General features: G+C 38.8%; 1 protein-coding gene across 4 annotated transcripts in view; it reads right to left on the reverse strand.

The window, feature by feature from the left end:
- The window catches only part of WASF3 (WASP family member 3), a 68,576-nt gene that overhangs the window by 26,677 nt on the left and 18,992 nt on the right, over window positions 1-22,907 (reverse strand). For 2 of the 4 annotated variants that reach the window (XM_030477326.1, XM_030477330.2), the window contains exon 2: window positions 18,791-18,883. The gene's annotated coding sequence lies outside the window, so the exon portion shown is untranslated. Of the gene's footprint in view, window positions 1-12,785; window positions 12,869-18,012; window positions 18,085-18,790; window positions 18,884-22,907 lie in introns of those variants that run through there. The other 2 variants (XM_030477327.1, XM_030477328.1) reach the window with 2 other exon arrangements.

The raw sequence follows: 22,907 nt of genomic DNA on the forward strand, positions 1-22,907 counted from the left end.
GCTTTGAGAGCAAAAATGACCTTTGGCAGTGCACCCAGCTTTTCCCTACCACTTCACACGATGCACTGGGGTTAGTCGGAAGCTGGCTGCATGCTGCCCAGCTATCTGCCTGCTACCTCTTGAAAGCACCTACCACTTCATCAGGAGCACTGATTTAAGTCCCTTCTGCATCATGTTCTTTCTCACCTACAAAAGCTAATTTGAAGAAAACATACAACTGCAGTTTGAGTTTTTCATTTTCTCATCAATTCACTGGATCATTTCATAATGTGTTCCAACGCTAGCAAGGGAGAGACACGCTAATGCAAGACATCCCATTTCTTTAAAGAGCAGGCTAAAACACAACAGTGCTGAGGGCAGGGAAAAACAAATTTCATTTTTGAATGCATTATTTAAATTATTATGTATTGGCCTCATTTCAGCATGCAGTTTAATTCCAAAAGGTAAACTGAGCACTGATGAGTAAATATATGCAACAGATTAAGCAATGCATTAACTGCTCCTGATCAGAGGAAGAAAAAAAAGACAAACAAAAAATAGGCCTGCAATTCCAAGTTTGTTCTAATTTAAAACCTTGAACTATCTGAATCAAACACCTACAGACCTATTCAGCTACTAACACATTCGTAAGTAAAAAAGGCTCTTATTACTATGCATTTTTGCCATTAAAGCACAACTACCATTTTATTCACTACACACAATTAGATGAACTTATTTTTTCTTAAAGAAAACTCATGAGAAGTTACCTATATTTTGAAAAAAGCCTAACAGGAGGTTAAACAAGACATAATAAGCCTCTGAATTACAGGGGCTTCATCAGACTTGACCAGGCTGGGGGTAGTATGTTATCAGGTACAAAAAAGAGTTGGCAAGAGCAGTTCCAAGGCCTTCCACATTCATATTCCACCTGTTTCAAGTTACACTTCAGCCCTGTTTACTAGAAGAAATATCCATTGTGATACTCTGTCACATATTAAGCACATTGGCATTTGGTAAACCATATTCAATTTTACAACGTACAGGTTAAATAATTTTGCTTCCATCCCCAAATAAATTGAAAACATAGGGCAAGTAAGTTATTTTCAAAAACTTTGGTTCAGAAGATTGGGACCAATCATAGCTGACCATTTTCTTACACATTTTACCCCAGCTAAGCACACAGCACAACCATCTATAGGATAAATAGCTCCAGCTCCACTCCCTGCATGGAGCCACCTATGCCTGACATAGCTGGCTTTAAACCACCAGCTGCATCTGACACAACAGATGAAGGATCTAGAAAGATGCTATACTACATAGAACCAGCCGCACTAGAAACGTATGAGACATTCTCATCCGGCCAGAAAAATGGAAGCAGGAGTCAAAGAGAGAAGAAGAAAACTAAGAGGGTGAGATGTCACTTTACATCTCACTAAATCCACACATGCCTCATTGGACATGGATTGGACACGGATTGGACATAACATCTGGCTGGACTGAACTCTGACCAGAGCACAAACGGACACTGCTCTCCAAACCCTACAGGCATCAGCAACCACACAGCTAATCTAACTTGATTTCCACACACATTCTGAAAGGACAGGACATCAGAAGTTTGAATTAGCTTGGATCAGACCATTAAAAATTCACATTAGGCGTGCTCCCTCAGTATTCTCACCTCCCTTTCTCTTCCGTTTTTTCCCTCATCATAACAAGTTGCATAACTGCCTTTTGCTTTAAAATTAGAAGGCACTTATCCCAGTAGTTACTGCTGTAGAGGCAAGCAGGGTACAGAAAGAGATAATTGAAGCATTTCTGCTTTTCTTTCCATGCTTCCCCTGCAGTTGCTGGAGTATTTCTCCACGTCAGCTCAGACCACCTTCCTCTGGACAACAGCTGTTAAACTGCATGTAAGAAGTTAGACATTGCTTTGGCAAGTCAGACTTGAAAAAACAACAAAAAAGTCAAGTAGAAAGCAGATGTACAGTCACAAACATGAAAGAAGACAAACACAGTGTATGATCTTTCCAAACAACAGCGGAGCATGGCTATTGTAACAGTCAAATTGGGTTTTCAAGTATTTGAGCAACTGGCAAAAACTCAAAGCACCAGCTGTTCCCCAAATCTGCCTTTTGCCCTTTCACATCCCCAAAAAGGCATTGTAATTTACACTAGCACTAAAAATATGTATATTATACATCTACATGTGTATATCTATACTTGTGAATGTTTCTTTATTACATTTTCTCAAAGACATTGTTCAATCCTTTTTTTAAACTCTTAAGAGGTTTCTTCTCATTTCCTCTAGTAAAATATAACTAAGATGAATATTTTTACCATGAAAAAGAGCTTTTTCATACATCCAACCTAAATTCTCCCTGAACATATTCTATTTTTTTTTCAGAGACCTTTAGCAGGTTTCATTGACGAATCCCATAGACTCCAACAAACTACTGCAACTCTCTTTCTATGGAGAAGAAAAAACAAGAGATGGACTGAATATGCAGCTTGTCGTAAGTGATGCACCATGTGGGATTCCATTCAAACTTAATCACCTAAATTTGTATGATTACATATACATATGAGCTCAATGTCCATGTCCCTCTTGAGAGTTCAGCAGAAGCCTAGAGAGCACGTAAATCACTGCATCTATTGGCAAATGGAAACAAAAATTATACCATGACCTCAAGTATCTCATGGAAACAAAAATTATACCATGAGCTCAAGTATCTCAGAGCTCAAGCTCTGCTTTGCAACCCACCAAGATTTAGGCATTTGAATCTAGAACTGAATTTCACCTCCTCAAAACCAGAGAAATACTGTTGATTTCCTCACCTCTAGCCCCACAATCAAGTTACACTACTTCCTACTCATACTGTCTCTATGCCTAGGGCATTTCAACTTTTCAGATGTTTGCAGACAGTTAAATTCTCCCATACCTAATGCCCTAACACTCAGTTCAAATTTCCATCTCTGAATGGCACCCAGTTTGGTAATACTGCCCATTCTAGAATTGTCATTATAGGTAGTCTGCAATCACTCCATCTTCAAAACGTATCTATGTGCCAGACAGGAAGAGAAGGGAAAGCAGGTAGATCAAAGACCCCGAACACTGATTTGGAGATGCTCTCCATCCCCAATTTTTTCCAAGGAATTAGTACAATCAGATTTCCCTGTCCTCATCCTTCACTACAAGACACACAGAAAAGACTACATGGTTCTTTAATATTATAAGTTATTTATATATTCACTGATACCAGAAAATGAATACCAATTCATTATACAGCCTCAAAAGGCTGGATCCTTTTGGAGATGTGGAGGGTTGGTTGGGGACACGTAGGTCCATAGAATATATTTAGGTTGTAAATAAACAAAACCAAACACCAACCCATCCCCTGTTGTCCTTTCTCTTGTCATTGCTTAGTGTCTTGATTTCCTTATCTCAAAGGAAAGGAATACACATGCCTTTAATGCACGACCCTTTGTTTTCTCTTTGTCCTAAATGACAAAGATTCACAGACCCGATGTCTGTGAACCTCTTACTTATCATCTGTCAATGCCATTTAACTACTTTATCAGTAATGACAAGTTAAAAACATGAACCGAAACTAGCATATATAGTCTGGAAATCATTATTTAAAGTTCATGATTCATCTAATGTCATTCATCTGTACTTCTTAAAGCTTGGGGGTTTTTAAACTGGCTTCATTCAAACTAAATCAAAGTTCTGTATACTGCAGAATAATATAAAATATTCAGCCATCAGTTATTGCATAACAGTGCTCCAATGCCCCAGGATTACTTGATATTTATCAAAAAGCATCTAAACAAGACTAATTTTTAATAGCATTTTCTATTTAGCCTGCTTCTATCAAGTATGCAATTCCCTTCTCAGCCACATTACTATGGACCCAATATCAAAATAAAATATAGTTTTACCAAACATTATAATTACATTTTAAGTACTAAACACTTCTATTAGAGCTACCCCAATCTAAGGGACAGCGTGTAAATAGTTAATATACAGGTTTTTTTATGTTTCCCCTAGTTTTTAATGCAACTCTTTTCATTTTGATAGAGTTTGCTGAAGCAAGGGCAGACAGTTCTTAGAAGCATACACAAAGTTCAATAGAATTCTATTCCTTAAAGATGACTAAAAATGATGAACTTTTTCTTTTTCTTATCCACAGCAAAACACATCTTTCAACAAAACAACACATGTAAAGTGAAATGCCTAGAAAACAGCCACCTCACAAGAGCAGCTAAAATTTAATGTATACCCAACCTGCCAATGTAATTTCCACTGATCTTCCTCCTGATCGCCAGATCTACATGAAAGCCATGACAGTCAAGGCTCGAATAAAACCAGGTTTTTAATTCTTCGCATCTGACCATCACTTCTGATCTTCCTCTCTCATCTTACTAACTTAAGTATTAGCGCCAATGAATTGGCACTGAAATCCCTAAAGCAATTTTCTTTCTTTATTAGAGAGAGCTCTTATTTTAGTGTCTGTTGCAATGTGCTATTTCTGAAGGTTCACCAACTTGGAGGTTGCTTTCAACATTTTTTTTTTATTTGGCTGTGGTTTTGTCTATGCTGAGCTCTTCAGGGCAGATTTTATGGTCCAGTGATATTATGAAAGAAACAAAGACATTAAGCAATGACAAGAGAAAGGACAACAGGGGAGGGGGTGGTGTTTGGTTTTCTTTATTCACAATCTAAATATATTTTATGGACCTACGTGTCCCCAGCCAACCCTCCACATCTCCAAAAACCCCGTTAGCACAACAAGAATTTTGAGTGGGTAATTACCTCTGCTAACACTGCAGGCCTGCAACACAAGAACTTTACGGAATCTTTAAAAGGTGAACGTATTAATTCAGTAATTTCCTCTAAAAAGTTTGTCGCTTACAAAGATGTTGAACAGGACCGGTCCCAACACCGATCCCTGAGGGACATCACTCGTTACAGGTTTCCAACTGGACATCGAGCCGTTTACCAAAACTCTTTGCGTGCGCCCATCGAGCCAGTTCTTTATCCACCGAGTGGTCCTTCTATCAAATTGATGTCTCTCCAATTTACAGACAAGGATGTCATGCAGGACAGTGTAGAACGCTTTGCACAAGTCCAGGTAGATGATGTCAACTGCTCTGCTCCTGTCCATCGGTTCTGTGGCTCCATCATAGAAGGCCACCAAATTGGTCAGGCAGGATTTCCCCTTAGTGAAGCCATGTTGGCTGTCGCCAACCACCTCGTTGTTTTTCATGTGCCTTAGCATGCTTTCCAGGAGAAACTGCTCCAAGATTTTGCCAGGCACAGAGGTGAGACTGACTGGTCTGTAGTTCCCCGGGTCTTCCACCTTCCCCTTCTCGAAAATGGGGGTTATATTACCCTTCTTCCCGTCATCGGGAACTTCACCTGACTGCCAGGATTTTTCAAATACGATGGACAGTGGTTTAGCAACTTCATTCGCCAGCTCCTTCAGGACCCGTGGATGGATTTCATCAGGTCCCTTGGACTTGTGCACGTTCAGGTTCTTAAGATGGTCTCGAACCTGATCCTCTCCTACAGTGGGCCTAAGGTCTTCATTTTCACAGTCCCTGCATCTGCTTTCCAAGACTTGGGTGCTGTGGTCAGAGCATTTGCTAGTGAAGACTGAGGCAAAGAAGTCATTAAGAACCTCAGCCTTCTCCAAATCCATGGTAGCCAGTTCTCCCGATAGCTTCCGGAGAGGGCTCTAGTTGTCTTTTATTTGCTACGTACCTATAGAAGCCTTTCTTGTTATCTTTCACATCCCTTGCCAAACTTAATTCTAGCTGGACCTTAGCTTTCCTAACCTGGTCCCTAGCTTCCCAGGCAATGCTCCTATATTCTTCCCAGGCAGCCTGTCCTCGCTTCCACCTTCTATAACCTCCTTTTTTCCCCCCCTAAGTTTCCTCAGCAGCTCCTTGTCCATCCATGGAGGTCTCCTGGCCCTCCTGCTGCACTTTCTCTTAGTCGGGACGCAACACTCCTGAGCACGCAGCAGGTGATCCCTGAATATCAACCAGCAGTCTTGGGCCCCCCTGCCCTCTAGGACTGTATCCCATGGAATGTTACTAAGCAGGTTCCTGAAGAGGCCAAAGTCTGCTTTCTTGAAGTCCAGGGCAGTGAGCTTGCTGCATGCTCTTCTCACTGTCCTGAGGATCTCAAACTCAACTGTCCCGTGATCACTTCAGCCAAGGCTGCCCTGGAGCGTCAATTCACACTAACATTAAATCTAAGCAAGCATATGCAAGATGATATTCATGAATGCAGGAAGGAAAAGTCCTGAGAACAGTTTCAGATGAAACTAAATAGCTATTCTTTCCATGAAAGCGTAGACTGTAATATAAAAGAGTTTTTAAAATACTATCAGCAACTATGAAGACAAGTCAGAAATTTGCTTTATGTTCACTAAGGATTGCTGGATTTTTTTTTTTTTTTGCCTCTGTTCTACAACCCCCTCATTGAATTACCTGTTGACTGTGCTTCAAGAAGCAGTGCATCTGCCATGCTGTAATAGTGCTAAAGGTCTCATTAGCTTCCACTTAAGTACTTGTGTCTACAGTTCACCACCTAATACACATGCCTCAATGAACAAGACTGAGGGATCACTTTGAAGTTATTGCTTTAACCTTTTTCTTCCCAATAGAAATTAAATATTCTAAAACTACAATCCCAACAGTAACTCTTCTCCATCACAATATTTTTCCCCACAGTTTCTAAGGAAATAAGAACTTACCATTATGAAGTACGGACACATCATGATAAACTTTTATCAGCTCCAAAATAAAGAGCATATACCCATCATCCAACTAAATCACCGTTGTCAAAGGGAGAAATAGATATTTCTTGTTCTCTGCTAAGGAACTAAGTGTACGATCAGCCCTGATTGTACACGGGTAACTGAGGTTACTACATTATTTCAGTTCCATTTCCAGGTATACAACTACAGTTCTTTTCAGGCCCAACTAAAACATATCTATAGAATATATATATTTCCCCCCCTCAAGTTTTTTCATCATTCAAATTAATAGATTTTGCAGTTTATAGTCACAGTATTTTGTCACACTGTCACTTAAATCTTTATACTTTCTAAAGATGACTTACGATTTTTAGAAAAATACAGGAAAATATATACAAACCACATTTTTCATGTTGAAGTATTTTTTAACACACTAATATTTAATTTCATCACTCAATTTTCACCAAATAAAATTTTCCCCAGAACATCCATGAATATCCCTCAGCTAGCTGTAATCTCTCTTCTTTTCCTCATACTTATCTTTCCTCTGAAAGGCAAGATCTTTGGTTGTGTCACTTTCTTCTCATTCACCTTCTCACTTAGACTAGCTTACCACACTTCAGCAATAAGAATTTAAGGCTTTAAGCATCTCATTCTCAAAAGTAGCTGTCTTGAATCTAATGTCAGATTCCCACTCCTTAAAATTCTTTTCATTGAAAGAAACACAAAACAATGAAGAAAAATACTGTGGTCCAACTGAAGCTATTTGTTAAGCTTTTAAATAAGATTTCTTCTTTACTAACACATTTTAATCTTCCTTGGTGCATTTAATGTTACTGCGATATTTAAGAACAGGTTTCTGACCTGAAATCTAACATAGGTTTACAGATTGTACAATATAACAACTTGCTGTACTGAATACAATCATTCTGCCAGCATTGGATCCACTCACCCTTTTCTGATCATTCTCAAGTAGATCAGATGATCACCTACAGATGATCCAGGACACCTTCGCACAGGACTAGAGTCTCTAGTTTCTAGCTCATAATCTGTCCTTTCTCTAACCAAAATTGTGTTCAATATGGCAAAATACTAGTCACACTTTCTCTCAAAGTAAATAGGGCTAAAGAGTACTAAAGCAATCCAACTGATTGAACTGGATGACATTCACATGTGGTATACTTGTTGCTGTAGAAGAAAAAAAAGGTACATAAAGAGCATGAACTGAAAAACTTGTGTACAGAAGTTTTTACACAAATAAGTAAATTTAAATCTGGTTTAACTGAACAATATTACCTGACTCTGTGTTTAAGGGTAAAAGGTGACTAGTCACATCAACAGAGCAGGCTGAATGGGAAAAAAGATGTTGATTTGTTGATTTGTGTGGGTCCTAATTCAGACTGACCACCATTAAATATATTAATTGTTCTATATAAATCATATTCCCATTTTCTTCCCACATCCACATGGATAATGTAAGCATGCATGCAATGACGACAACTCACACTGTTGCTGTCTGCTGAATGAACAGGCGCTGGTTTAAAGCATCAACAAAAGATGCCGACATGTTAATCTTGTTCTTAGTGTAATGGCTGCTCATCCTGCTCATAGTCCCTTCCAGATGGCTTGGTGTGAAAGGGATGGCGGGATGGGGAAGAAGGAATATTCCATGCTGTTCTGAACATCTGTTCCACTGTGTTTATACATTAAAAACAACAGAAACCTTACTGCCACTCTCTATTTTACTATTTCTACCCAACACTACTAGGCTAACACCAAATACAGTATGTATATGTGTACATGAGAAAGGAAAAATACCTTTTCATGTAGCATAAGAGCATTTGTTCAGTTTTTGCTGTCTTAAGAATGGACTTATTTCAATGAGGAAGTACTTATGCTGCACTGAAACCACATTTTTCTTTCATGTGACCTTTCTTGAAATCTGTATTATACTCCAAGAATTCATTATCATCCCTCTCCTATTCAAGCAAACATAACAGAACTGAGTTACTCTTTGTTTCCCTTTACGTTTATTGTCTTTTCTGCAAAGACACACACTATGTATTTGTTGCAGCTTGTTTAAATCCTATTTGAACAGTTTTGCACAGAAACTCAAAACAGTTTCATTGCGCATATACAGAAATAGTGGTAGCTTTTGGGGTTTTTTAAGCAGAGTTGAAAGAAAGAAAGAAGATGATAAATATCTTGAAGTATACAGTCTACCTCTCAGTTAACATTCACACTTTAAAAATACCATCTCTTGAAAAGAAGCACTCAGCCAGAACAAGGAGAAGGAACTTGGTGCCGAGTTAAGAAAGAGGAAGCAGCAGCTCTTTGTCCTATAGCACAGGAAAAAAGGACTTAGATCCATCATCCCCCCCTTTTGTATTATCTTGACATGTGCAAACCATACGGCTGCTGAATTATTCAGCTCTTTCTACTCTGAATAACCAATGATCACACGTATGAAAGTTACGAAGTACGGAAACAGATTGGAAAAGTGGCATCCTGTAAAATCTAATTTTGCTTTAACCTTTAGGACCCAAATGGTAGCATTCAGTCAGCAGCTCAAACCGGATGAGCTCAAAAGGAACAACATCACAAAGCAGCAGAGCATTGGTTATAACGCCAAGCTAACTAGGCCAGGAACAGCCCTTCACTAGAAGGTCAAAGTGTTCCCAGTTGTCTTCAGGCTTAGATCTTCATCAGGTATGAGCAGAGTTGGTTGTGTAGACAGAGCCACACAGTTCTCTCTCCATGGCCAAACACAGCAGCCCAGATTCCTGACAAAATGTCTACAGGCGTCTCTTTCAACAACCAGAAGTATTTCCATGAAATAGCCAAGATGAATCTAGCCTTAGAGTAAATCATGTTTCAAACATTTTGCTGTGCACTTCTAAAGCTAGTGATTCTCACCTATTTAGTATCTCTTATTTTTTCTAGCATAGTAATAGCAGGGGGGTGCATGCGCGTGTGGATAAAATTTACAAATAACAAATAAACAGGAAAACTACTATTTAATAAATGCTATTACTTAACTAACAATCAACCATACCAGGACACTTCTCATGTAAAGGATGTTTGTTTCTTGTTCATCATCACCTATTCTAGAATCTTCCTGGATGACAGTCCAAAAAGCATCATTACCAACACAGGTTCCTTCTTCATCCATCTGACAGTTAAAATAAGAGGGTACAGAGTGGCTTTTCATTTCCCAATTTACTACAAGCTACTGAAAGACTATTTTAAGAGTGATTCTTTCAATAAGGTCTCTTGAATTATGGCCTTCTATATGTTACTTTAAATTTGTTTTGGGTATCTCATACACATTCTTCCAATAGCTTAGTTTGAGTTCTGGAAATTCAAATTTTATCTACATTACAGAAATGGATTAATTCTGCAACACAAGAATAATTACCGTGTTTTATGCTACTTTAGACAATTTGATGCTGGAACAACTTGTGACAAAATATTACAAGTCTGCAACTATAAACAAGCCTTTCCTTAACACTCAGTCTACAATAATGCAGAAATAGATCTTGGAGACCATTCAGAGCGCATTTGTTCCAGCCTTCCTCCCTCACAAACAATAGGTGTTATCAGAAGCAAATGCCTGGATTATTTTAAAGAAAGCATAAGTTGGAGCTAGGCCTTGCTGACTTACCCTGATCCCATTCAACAGAGCCTTACCGGATTTAAAGTGCTCGAAATAACCGTCTGGGTCACAGCCCATGTGACAAAGGCCCCTGGTAAGGCCTCAGGAGCCCGCCTGCAGTGAGAACATGCTGTTCAGATCCTCAAATGACCTCAAACTAAATCAGAAGCAAATTCAGTAATTTGTTTCTCAGAACTCCAATTAACCCTAAATCGGAGGGAAAAGTACAAAAGGGATGAAGGATTCCCTTCATGTCCAATAGTATCCATTTTGTGGCAATAACAGTGTTACCTACTTCCCTTGTCTAGTATTTACCATTAAAATCCTTTCAGAATAGCACTTTCAGAAAGAAAAAAAAATCCTGTTCTTAAGCTCTTTTCCCCACAGCAGTTGATCTGAAATGTCACAGGGAAGTGTTAAGTTTTCTCACAGTTCAGTTAATCCAGAACCTAAAATGTCAGAGAAGTGTTTTCTTATACTTTTCCATACCAAAAAAACAAAAATCATATATACACAAGCACACAGTTTGTGTACATAGATGATATATACACACACACAGAGATATTTACACATTTATTATACATGAGACTCTGCAATGATGGAAGAGAGCAATAACATAGGTCAAACAGGGAAAGAAAAAACACTTCATACCAGGACAACTCAGCATTAATCTTTGCCTGCCTTGACTCCTAATGTGCCTCTTCCACTCCCGGTTCTCACCAGGAAGGAGATACTTTCTGACTGAGAATAAAACACAATGGTGATGCTTCATCGGGCTATACTTAAAATAGTTTCCAGTTTAACAACTTCAGTGTCCACCTGAACAACCAAGTTCTTGGAGACAGCAGCAGAAATTTTCTGGCATGCGTCAGGAAACACAAAATAAACCTGCATCCCTAAAATTCCTCAAGGTGGAGCTTCCCAACCACCCAGGCCATGGAATTTAAGCAAGAAACTCAGGATTTCTCCAATTCTCCCGATTATGACACTCTAATCAACATTTCACTTTCCCTTAGAAAGCTGTAAATGGCAGCTAGTCTATGGGGGAGGGAGGGAGGACACACAGAGATTTATTTTGGGCGGGTTTTAAGGAAAAACTGAACAAAACATTTTGTGTTTGGATCCAACAGCTGAGCCTATGTGAACTGACACAAAAATTCCCAACTATTTTCACCCTGAGCCAAGCATGCCATCTGTTCCCATGAAGTCCATCTTCTGGTGGCTACCGTACTACAGCGTTATCACAAAGTGCCTTGTGATTGAGGACTGGTGCATGAATCAAAACAGATACTATGAGTGATAAAGTGTCAACACTCAAGACAAAAAAAAACCCCAACAACCCACTACCAAAAACCCCACCACAAAACAAAAGCAGCCTTATTAAGGCTGAGCATTAATGCAGCCAGGTATCCTGCTGCTGTGTGTGTTGTGGTTACCTTATTCTGGTGCCTGAGGAGGGCTGAGCTCTCCGATTAGAGATTTTCCCAGAGTGGGGATGCTTTTCCTATCTTTCCTACATGTTATCTGGCTGTGTATGGTAACTTGAGCACTAATGATGAAATTTCTTTCTACCAGGTAATCTTCGCCTCTCTTCCACATGGTTAACATCTTCAAGTTAATCACACAAAGCATTCATGTTTGATGAACAAGAAATTGGTAATTTGTAATTTTCCAATTCATAAAGTAAAATAGATGACACAGCAGAACATCCAGTTATCAGAAGTACAGGAGCTCCATATACCCCAATGACCAAATCACAAGCAAGTAACACAGAGTCCAACAGATATCAAGATAGATCAGACCCCTTATCCTGGCCTTACCAATACTGAAGACACCTTTAAAAATTAAGTTGCATGGACAGAAACCCATTTATACCTTTCAGCAGGAACAGAATGCCAGAAGAAATAGAACTTCAGTAGAACAGTGAATCTGAATAGACTTGATGCACCTGTTATTAACATATGAAGTGCATTGAGGCTGAAAGCAGCTACATCTCTCCAAATATAAAACATTATCTTCCCTTGATGTTTCTGGCTCCTTTGTGACAGCTCCTCCTTTTTACCACCATCCCAAATGCAGATGTCAAAGTTCTGCCCACAGTTAACTTCTTAGTAATTCAATGCATAATCCTTGTCTCAGATTTTTTTTTTCTTTCTTTCTTTTTTTTTTGGGGGGGTAGGGAAGTGGTATAAATAAAGCCTAAAAATTTATGTCAGGCATTAGTAAAAATATCATGTTTTGATACAGTAATGTTGGCTTACAAAGCCTTATTTGCAGCATTAAAGAGATTTCCTCGTTACACATACAGTAACTCCCATTATGAGACAACTAAGCTACTACAAAACCACAGTGAGTCTCAGACCAAATAGAGCAGTTAGTCTTACCTGAAAATCCCTTTTTCAAGACCTAAATGCTGAAAACTTGTCTTCCATGAAATCTGGCATTGTATCACAAATCTCCATGGAGCTGGCAGGGTAGGAGTGCTCCAGAAACCATCTTCAAGGAAAAAACCCAGCATTCTTACCATGTATATTCAAACAGAAACTTAAGAGACTTCTTTTTTTCCACAGCTAAAATCATCAAATCATAGCTAAGATTACTGGGGATGCAGAGATTAAAAATTATTTAGTATTATCACTGGTAAAGTCTGTTTTCTTCCAGCATTTCAAATCAGTGCATTTAAATAGCCTTTGTGAAACCTTTTGTAAAGACAAGTCTTTCTGTCTTTCTTCAAGACAGATATGTATATATGTCTCAAAATGTAGAGGTACCTTTTTAAGAGCCTATGGTATTTCAGAACCTAATATTGAACATTTGGAAGTATCTTACCGATTTACAGACATCTCTAATTCTCTCTTAGTCAATGCCAAGTGTAGGCAAGTTGGGAGGAAAAATAGTATAACAGCACACATAGTATAATAAAAGCAGAGCTGAACAAAATACATGGAGTCCATGAGAAAGAAAGCAGCACCATCCATTGGAAGTTTTCTACTTGTGGACCCCTGGGGATGTTCAAAGACTTCAAAAGGAATTAGGAAAACAGCGACTAAGCTTAAGAACTGCCTTAGCAAGTTGTGTGGTACAATAGGAGCAGAGTCCTGCAGAGCAAAATAGTTGGTTCTGATGATCTTGTGTCTGTCGCAGATACATTTCTTTCTTGGTAGGGAAGCAGGGTTATTTGTTCTAAACTAGCTCTTGCCTGGACTCATGGCCCATTAGATGACAAATACCATCTGATATGCTCCTGAGGAGCACCTTTTGGTTTTAGACTCATTGGAAAGGAAAAGAATTCTTATACTCCACAACTGGGAATTTGCATCACAAATATCCTCTAGGATACAAACCAAATTGACAGTATAACACACCCTAAAATGCCTGTTGTCTTAACATATTTTAATAATTCACTAGAGAAAGGTTGAAACAAAGCTGTTTTATTTTGCTTTAATTTTGTAAGGACAAGGTGGAAGAAAAGAGGCAAATACTGGTTGAAAGAACCCAGTCATCTTGAGGCTGAAAACCTGTCACACATTATTTTTTAATTATGGCTTGCTCCAATATCTGTGAATGAAGTCTCCATGAGAAAAGAGGGAACACTATGCACAAGAGTCAGAGCTTTTACCCTCTCCTTCCCTATAAAGCACTCAGCAATGCAACACTTGGGGAAGGATCCCATCTTCACATATCAAATTCCTGGCAATACAGGCAACTAAAACCCACCAAGCCAGGAATAGTTTGCCTAAACCTAGCAAGGTTGCAACTGCAAAGTAGCATCAGAAAGCCTATTACAGTGAGATTACACAATACCTGTGTTATTACAGTATCTGTACACCTAGACATTAAATTTACCCTCCAAACTTGAGAACGGCAGGAAGCAGCATCTCAGTTACACAGCTGAGAGGCACGAAGCTGCCTGATGATGCTGGCCAGCACACAAGGCCCATAGAAGGATCGGAAATTGGACCTAGATCACACCAATACTTAGTAACAAATGCTTCAACCACAAGATGAGTTATGCTTCCTTCTCAGAAGCAAAACTCAGTTTTTGCCTTAGGATCCACTCCACTTGAAGTTGTTCTTTTAAAGACAGATGTAAGCCAGCCACTCCTTGATTTAATTAAATTGATTCCTTTCCCCATTCCCCGTTTCAACATTTTTAATATAGCTGTTGCTCCTGGCTACTTCCAGGGCTGGAATCAGATTGGAAGTGAGCAGAAACTAAATCCATAGGAAAGAAGTCAAAGCAGTTTATGGAATTGCTGCCCTTATAGCTGAGGCCACTCAAGTGATGGTGAGAACAGTCAATCTGCACAATGGAAAAAAATTAACCAGCAATTCAAGCTAACTTCCCATTTCATACTGAAACACAAGAGAGGCATTTAAAAGACTGGTTACAATGTTTAGTTGCATAGGTGAATAGCAAGCTAAGCACAAACAACTACCTAAAACATGGCAACTAAACCTGAAAGATTAGTAACCGCTTTCTGCAAGAAATGGCATTAATATTGTAATAGAAAGAGGATTTCAGTCTAGTCATAGAACGATAGAATACCCTGAGTTGGACTTGATCCTCCGGGGTCCCTTCCAACTCCTGACTCCACACATGGCAGCCTAAAAGTTAAACCAGATACCTGAGAGTATTGTCCAAATGCTTCTTGAACCCTGACTGGCTTGGGGCCACCACCACTTCCCTGCAGAGCTTGTTGCAGTGCTTGACCACCACTCTTCGCAAAGAAGATTTTCCTACTATCCAATCTGAACTTCCTTGATGCAGCTTTAAATTAATCCCTCCTGTCCTGTCACCGGGGACACCGGAGAGACAAGATCAGCACACCCCTTTTTGCTCTCCCTCAGGAGGAAGTTGTAGACAGTGATTAGGTCACCCCTCACCACCCTCTTCTCCAAGCTTAAACCTAGTATCCTCAGCTGCTCCTTGTAAGCCATTCCCTATGACTTAAGTCCATCTTATTGGCAGGCATACACACCTATGACACCAAAGAGCACAGAGGCATGTGTCATGTCCTAAGGACCATATTACATGACACGTCATGTATGTATTACAAATTGTGTTAGCAACAGAAGAAGTTTATGCCTGCTTCATACCCATCTTTTTCATAAAAAGATGGTTTTGGTGAATGCTAACATGGTATACCCTGATTTTTGTGGTTTACAAAAAGAAAAAAAAATATATACCTGTAAATATTTAAGATCAAATTACTTTTAAAAGCATAAAGTATGAAAGGATTTTTTTTTTTTAATAAATATACAGTACTCTGAAAGAGGAAGGTGGATAGAAACTGTGCAAAGAATTGGTTTCTTTTTCTCAGGAAGGAGGAGTTACCAGTCTGATGAAAGATACTATCACATCTCAAGAAAGGAGCTGCTCTTAGGCCCTGGCAAATTGTGAAGGTCCCTTTTTTCTTTTCTAAGAGAATAAGACGGAATCAAGGACAAACCTCTATGATTCTCAACCATTAATAAAAAGGATATAGCAATAAAAAAGGGAATCTATTCTCTATATGTTTTGGATCTAAAAATTCCCGCAATTCATACAAATAAATGTTCTGTTCTCTTTCCTCTCTTTCTCTGATTCTCAAAGAGTCATTTAAAGTTAAATATGATGATGTGGATCTTCCTACATACACCCCACAAAATTACATTACAAACCTATCAATACTTACATCGCTCTTAATTACACTTAAAAGTCAATGTAATCTACTGGGTCTACTAGCTGCATGTATGGGAAAAAAAAGTCAAGCCATGAGAGACTAATCTACACACAGTTCAAGAAGCAATTTAACTACATGAGTTAAATTTAGAAACTGATTTACTTAATCATTGCACAGGCAACCAAGATTTAAACCTCATCTTCAAGCAGATCCCTATGCACTAACTGCATAATTCAGAAGGGAAGTTATTATGATGTCAGTCAGAAAAAGTTCAGAGAAGAGGCCAATGACTGCATTTATTTGCAGTATTGAAGTTAGCACTGAATTTCCCACAGTCTCAGACAGTGATAATGAAGAATATTTCTGAATGTGTTCATATCACTATCTTGAAAACATGATGGGCATGCTAAAGCTCTCACAGCACAGATGCCAGTTTTGCCAAATTACTCCTCCTTGTGTATTAACATAAAATCCATTTTGCCAGGCTGCAATTCAAAAATATAAAGTCCCTCAACTCCATGCAGTCAAGTCCAAAACATAACATAGTTATGTTAAACATGTTATATTTATCAACATAACATTGATTTAAAACGAAAATGCCTTACTGTGCATGCAAACCTTAAACGCCAGACTATTAAACACTAGATATATTTCAATTAAACTCTACATGAAAGTTGTGGTTAACCTGCACAAAGAAGTAGAAAATATTTGGTAATACTATATTGAGTATGAACAGCAGATAACTAAAAATAATTTCTGAAGTTTTATGAATAAGTACAACCTAGGTAAAATATTCCTAAACCTAGGTTCTTACTCCTGTAACAACTAATCTCTGCAACCTCCTATCAATAAAAGCAAGCAATGATGTTTCCATTCAACTGAAATGTAACGGTGCTATAACAATCCTTAACCTTATACTAAAACAAAGAAATACTGGAAGTTAAAATATGAAAAGTGTTGTGGGTTTTTTTAACCCCAAAGCAGGAGAAGAGGTCTGTAAAACCAGCTACTAGAGAGACTGTAAGTCTGGGGGACAGATACTGGAGACATCAGGGATTTTAAAATCAGCTACTTGAGTGACCATAGGTGTGGATTAGCTATTGCAGAGACCTTTGCACACACGTTCATGTGCATGCACACCTATGTAACAACAGGACACCTGTAAATACATATATTAAGAGAAATAAATCTCACTGTTTCATTAAATAACAAACAACACGCTAACCTAATAACATAGTAGTGAAGCATATATTCAGGTTTTGATATGTCCATTTGGTTGACCAAATTTTTTGCAGACTACTTACTTTCCCTTACTTACACTTCCTCCGCCTCTGAAATTTACAGCAAGTAATCTTTTTTCCAAACAATTTCAGTATTTAACCATCAAGTTACCTTACCACTTCATGAGAATTGTGAGAAGGGCAGAAGGGGAAAGAAGGGTTTGGTTTTTTTCAATCCTTGCCCTTTAAAGGGGCACTTCTTTCACATTTCTCTGCACCATAGTGCTTCCTGATCCCTTCATCCCTCAAAATAATGTTTCTTATGTGATATTGTAAATGCCAGCATAGAGTTTTCCAAAAAACCCTTAGTTTTTCCTAACAAAGTGCAATCTCTTTCAGAACATATATGCTGATAAGCATCTTCAAGATCATCCAGCATATAATCAGAACTCAAAATTAAAATAAGCGCATGCAAATTTCAATTGAAAGAACAAAGTGTGCCAAAGGATCATAGCCAGAGTCAGCTCTAGGACATCAGAAAAGTCAACAGTATTCTAAAATACTGCTGCATACTTTGGTTTTTCTAGAGACCTTGAAGTAAGGCTGGCTGCACTTTCTGCCAAAGGCGGCACTATGGTGTGCAATGCAGAAGCAAGCAGGCTTTCCTATAAGTAGCTAAAACTACTTTTAACCTCCTCATCCTCTCAGAAGGAAGACCAACAAACCTTCTCTCTAGCTTCTTCCCCCGCTCAAAAGGTTTCTCTTTCCCACTGCAGAAGCAGAAAAGCCGCAGCCCCCTAAAAAAAAGTTACAATCATCAGCCTCATGCATGCTAACAAAATTGTCTGCACTTTGACAGTAGTCCTTCATTAGTCCAGTGTGGCCCACATCTTACATCACACAGGAAAGGAAGTGCTACACAGCTGTTTTCAGACTCTTCCACCAACACAACAGATATTCCTCATCTAAATGTCTGTGATGTGCATGTCACAGCTGAGACTGACTGGAGGGTGGGGGGATTTTTCTGCCCAAAGGTAGTTTAATATCAATAAATGTAAGTCTTCTATTGTGCACTTTGAGGCAAACAGTCAAACATTTAACCTCAGCAGATTTAGTTTAAATCTAAAATGACACATCAGCAAAGTACAGATTATACAGGTAAAAGTAATTAACAGATGCAAACTCCAGTATCTCATGAACAACCATGAATAAAGTAAATTTATTTCCGTTTTCTACACAATCAGATTAGTGTATAAGTGATTCTAGTCTCCTAGGCTAGCGGTGCTTTTGACATTTGGTTCAGGGCCTAACAGAGCATAGCTTCAACATCACAAAAATATAAACCTCCTTCTCAATGCCAACTCAAAACCTTCTGGACAGTTCCCATCAACACTGGTCTTCAGTTCAAGGACTCAACACTATTTCCAAAGCTATTTAATAGATTTACACAAATGCAAACTAAGTGACAAGGTATGTTCAGTAAGACCTCCTCGAAGAACTTACCATTTAAAAAAGGGAGTAGAGAATATCCTCTCTGTTTACACCTTTGAGAAGACAGCTGTTCTGTAACTTGCCTGCACACTCAGGTGGCTTTCTCTGCAAACAAAGACAAATTCCAACTTAGCTTTTCAATACTAAAACAAATAAAGATATGCATTAAAGAATCAGGTTAAGTGATCAGCCAAAAAAAAACTTAGTAAAATATGCATGAGTAGAATCTAGACATACTTTTAATGTTTTGAGCTAAACATTATTTCATGTTACAACTCAAATTTTTTCAAGTTAAGAAAATAGCTTATTTTATCAGCAATTCCCCCCCTTTTTTTTTTTTAACTGGAAATATCTGCAGAGAAGGTAACACTTACCCACTTAAAGACTGTGGGGATGGAAAAATGTGAGATAATGGCCTCAGTAAAGCATAACAAAACATCAGGTTTGAGTCCCTCTGAGACACTCCATGGTAAACTAAATATTACTAAACACACTAAAACAAAACAAACAGACTAAAAAAAAAAAACCAGTTCTATTATCTTGCAAAAATTCAGATGTTTCTATGAAAATATTACAGACCCCAGCAGTGAGAGATTATAGATGAACATTTAGTCTAAATTTTTATAAATTAAGTTTTTGTGGTTAAGACACAGCTGCCCTTTCTGGAAGGGCTATACAAAGATGACCTCTAAACTAGATCATTTGATCATAAGAGACTAATATTACAGTCATTTTTAAAGGCTACTGCTGTATATTCCCTGATGGAACCTCATTACACATTTTAAACAAAAATATACAAGAGAAATAACAAAAACGTCTCTATTTCAAGGACACGTTTATAAAACAGGATTTATAGCAAAGTCAAAGCATCTAGAAGAGCAAGACACTGAAAGTCACCACACAGATTTTTCTAAGACAAGATATCAGTGCCCTAGACAACACCTCTTGTTCATCATCACCACTCTAATTTTCCTTCATCCTCCCTCAAAATATCTGAGCTTTAACATTTGAGCTTTAACCTCTTCTTTCAAGGTCCTTCACCTGGGTCGGGGCAATCCCAGACACAGCCATAGGTTGGGCGGAGAAGAGATTCAGAGCAGCTCTGTGGAGAAGGACTTGGGGGTGTTGGTCGATGAGAAACTGAACATGAGCTGCCTTCAGTGTGCGCTCGCAGCCCAGAAACGAACCATGTCCTGGGCTGTATCAAAAGAAGCGTGACCAGCAGGTCGAAGGAGGTGATCCTGCTCCTCTGCTCTGCTCTTATGAGACCCCACTTGGAGCCACTGTGTGCAGTTCTGGTGTCCTCATACCAAATGCAGCTCTGCTAATCGGACTTAAAATTATGCCAGATAGGATCCTGTGAACCTAAGTGACATGGTTTAGTGGTGGACTTGGCAGTCCTGGGGTAAAGCTTGGATTTGATGATATTAAAGGTCTTTTCCAACCTAGTTGATCCTATGAACCTAAGTGATTTGAACCAACAGTGATTTATTCAAGTATACTTCTGGTTCAAGAAACAGTAAACCTGCTTTAGAGCAATTCACACTAGATTTAAAAACACTACAGAATAGATGTCATAGAGCACTAGCCTACTACCAAGTGACTGGAACTTCATATACAACTCAAACCCTCTAGTACTATCAAGGTGGATAGGATATATTTACACAAAGGCACCTTAGGAGGTTCTCAGTTTTCCTCATTAGCTACTCATCCCTCTCCAGGCACTGCAGTTCACTGCTTCCATTGTTTACATCAACGCAATGCCTGCAGTGCTGCACTGCACAAACGGGATCACTGAACCCATCCTGTGTGAAAGAAGTCTCCACTCAGGTCACCAGTACGACATACCTATACAGGGACGGGCAGGAAGCCAAGAACTACTACGTGAACCATTTGGATGAAACTTCTGAACAGCTTTTACAGTGAAATGAAATCAACTCTCCTGACATATATTCCAGGGGTTACTATAAAGCCCTATGTGGTTAAAAGACATCAAGACATGGCCAGTGTGAAGCAGTTCTGGTTTTGGTTTTTTTTAATCAGATTTTTCTGATTTCTAAGTAAAATAATAAAAAAAGACCCAGAATAAGACAGAGAAGTAGTGCTGGACCCTCTCACTACATGTTCTACATTTAAGATACATAGTTATGATGAAAAAAATAAATATTACAATGCATTCAACATGAGACACCAAAAAGAACATATATTTCAGTTCATTAGCAGTCCAGCAATATCTATCTACTAGCATAACTGAATATACACACTCCCTTTTGAATGGATTCCTTCTTTCATATAAAATCTTCAAGAGGAAAAAAGTCTCAATGAAAGCCATTATATAAAAAGATTCCCACTCATCACCAAGTACATCACTGACTCCTCTGCCCAGTACCCCATCTGATTCATTCACTGACTGAATTACATAAAGTACCAAGCAGTTTCAACAGGGTAAGATTTTAGACATGCAGAACATATAACACTGACTCCTGGTTAGTAAAGTATATCCAGCTGAATTTTGTTTCAAACCAATGTTTTAAAGCTTTCTAAACAGGACTCCTAGAAATGAGGAGCTAGTACGCAAGCAATTTGAAGAACAAGCTATATGGCACACAGAGGATTACTTCTGTGAAATCCACAGGGGAGGAAAAAAAGGATTTAATGCAAGACATAACTTTTATACTGATTGAGGATTAAAAGTAACCAAATGGTAGGTCATCATCAAAATGGTGAAAAAGGTTTTATTTTATTTTAAAGTCTGCGTTCGGGGGAAGGGGGGGAGAGAGAAAGGGGGGAGGGATTTTAAAACGTGGTTTCATATATGGAGATCCAAAGCTTACTACTGTAGTTTGAATTACTAAGCAACTGTTTAATCAATGCATACACACAAAAAAAGAAGTGGTTTAAATCTTCATTACTGACTTGCCTTGTCAACTTCCTGTGTGTATTCAATCTTAGATGCATAAAACTACAGTCTTGGAAAGTACTGTAACTACAGACATCTGGAAAACCCAGGCAGTTTCTGGAGTCTTCAAAGTGCAGAACCACACAGTTAGTGGTTAGGTCCCACTTGGTCTTAAGTATTTCTACAGTGTAAGAGGGTGTTGTTCCTGTAAAAAAGCCATACAATCAATTACCTGAACCAAGGGGCCTCTTGGTGGCCCACCCTAAGCAGCTTTCATGAAATTGATCAAGACAACTAGAAAATTCCTGGTCTTTAAACTAGGCTTGATCCAGATCACATTGGAAACTTGGGCACATAACGGGAGCAGCATAAAGGAAGACACAGCAGCACATGTTTTCCAAGTGGTCTTTAATTTAAGATTGAATTGCTGTTGTCTAGCCCAAACTCTGAGCCTCCAGAGACATGCAGAAAAGCAGACTTGGTTAGGACACATGCTGTCCTTGGAGTGTGGAGAGCAATCTGCCCTCTGCCAAGCCCTCAAGGGACAATCTCCTACTCTGAACCTTTCTGAGAACTGCTTTTACGGTCAGGCTTGGTCCCAGCACCCAGTGTATCCTCTGCCCAATTCCTGCCAAACAAGTTCAAGCTCTTGGAGTATTTCTTTAAAGCACAGGCAGATAACCAAGCCAAAATACCCAACCAGTTGTGGAATATCTGGTGTCTCTTTTACTCATTTTCACTCACTGATTGTGGGACAAATATTCACTGCTTGACTGAGTATGGCTGTCCTTCACTATTGGAGAGAAAAGATTTATCTAAACTGTAGGCTGGCAAAATCCTAAACATCTTGTGGAATTTATGTGAGGTTAAACACCTGATGGTTTTACCAATCTACAAAAGACAGCCTGTCAAGCCTATCAGCCAGCCAGTAATAGCACTGGTTTGTCAGACATTCTTGGCTGATAAGAAGCGTGCTAGCATTGATCAGCCCCCACATACCTCACCTCTTTGTACCTCAACTATAAGAGGCTGGTCCAGAACAACACTCTCTTCCATAATGGTTAGCACCAATTCTTTACTGCAAATGAAGCTGAGTGTAAAGATAAGGGTATACCACAAATGACTAGTACCAACCACAACAGGCAGGAACTCTTTCAGACTCTAGTCTTCGATCCAAAAGACTTTCATCACTGCAAAGAAGTCAGTCTAGTATCTCTGAGAAGGAACAAA

The sequence above is a fragment of the Strigops habroptila genome, chromosome 2 (genome assembly GCF_004027225.2).
Source record: "Strigops habroptila isolate Jane chromosome 2, bStrHab1.2.pri, whole genome shotgun sequence".
In the NCBI taxonomy this organism is placed as follows: domain Eukaryota; kingdom Metazoa; phylum Chordata; class Aves; order Psittaciformes; family Psittacidae; genus Strigops; species Strigops habroptila.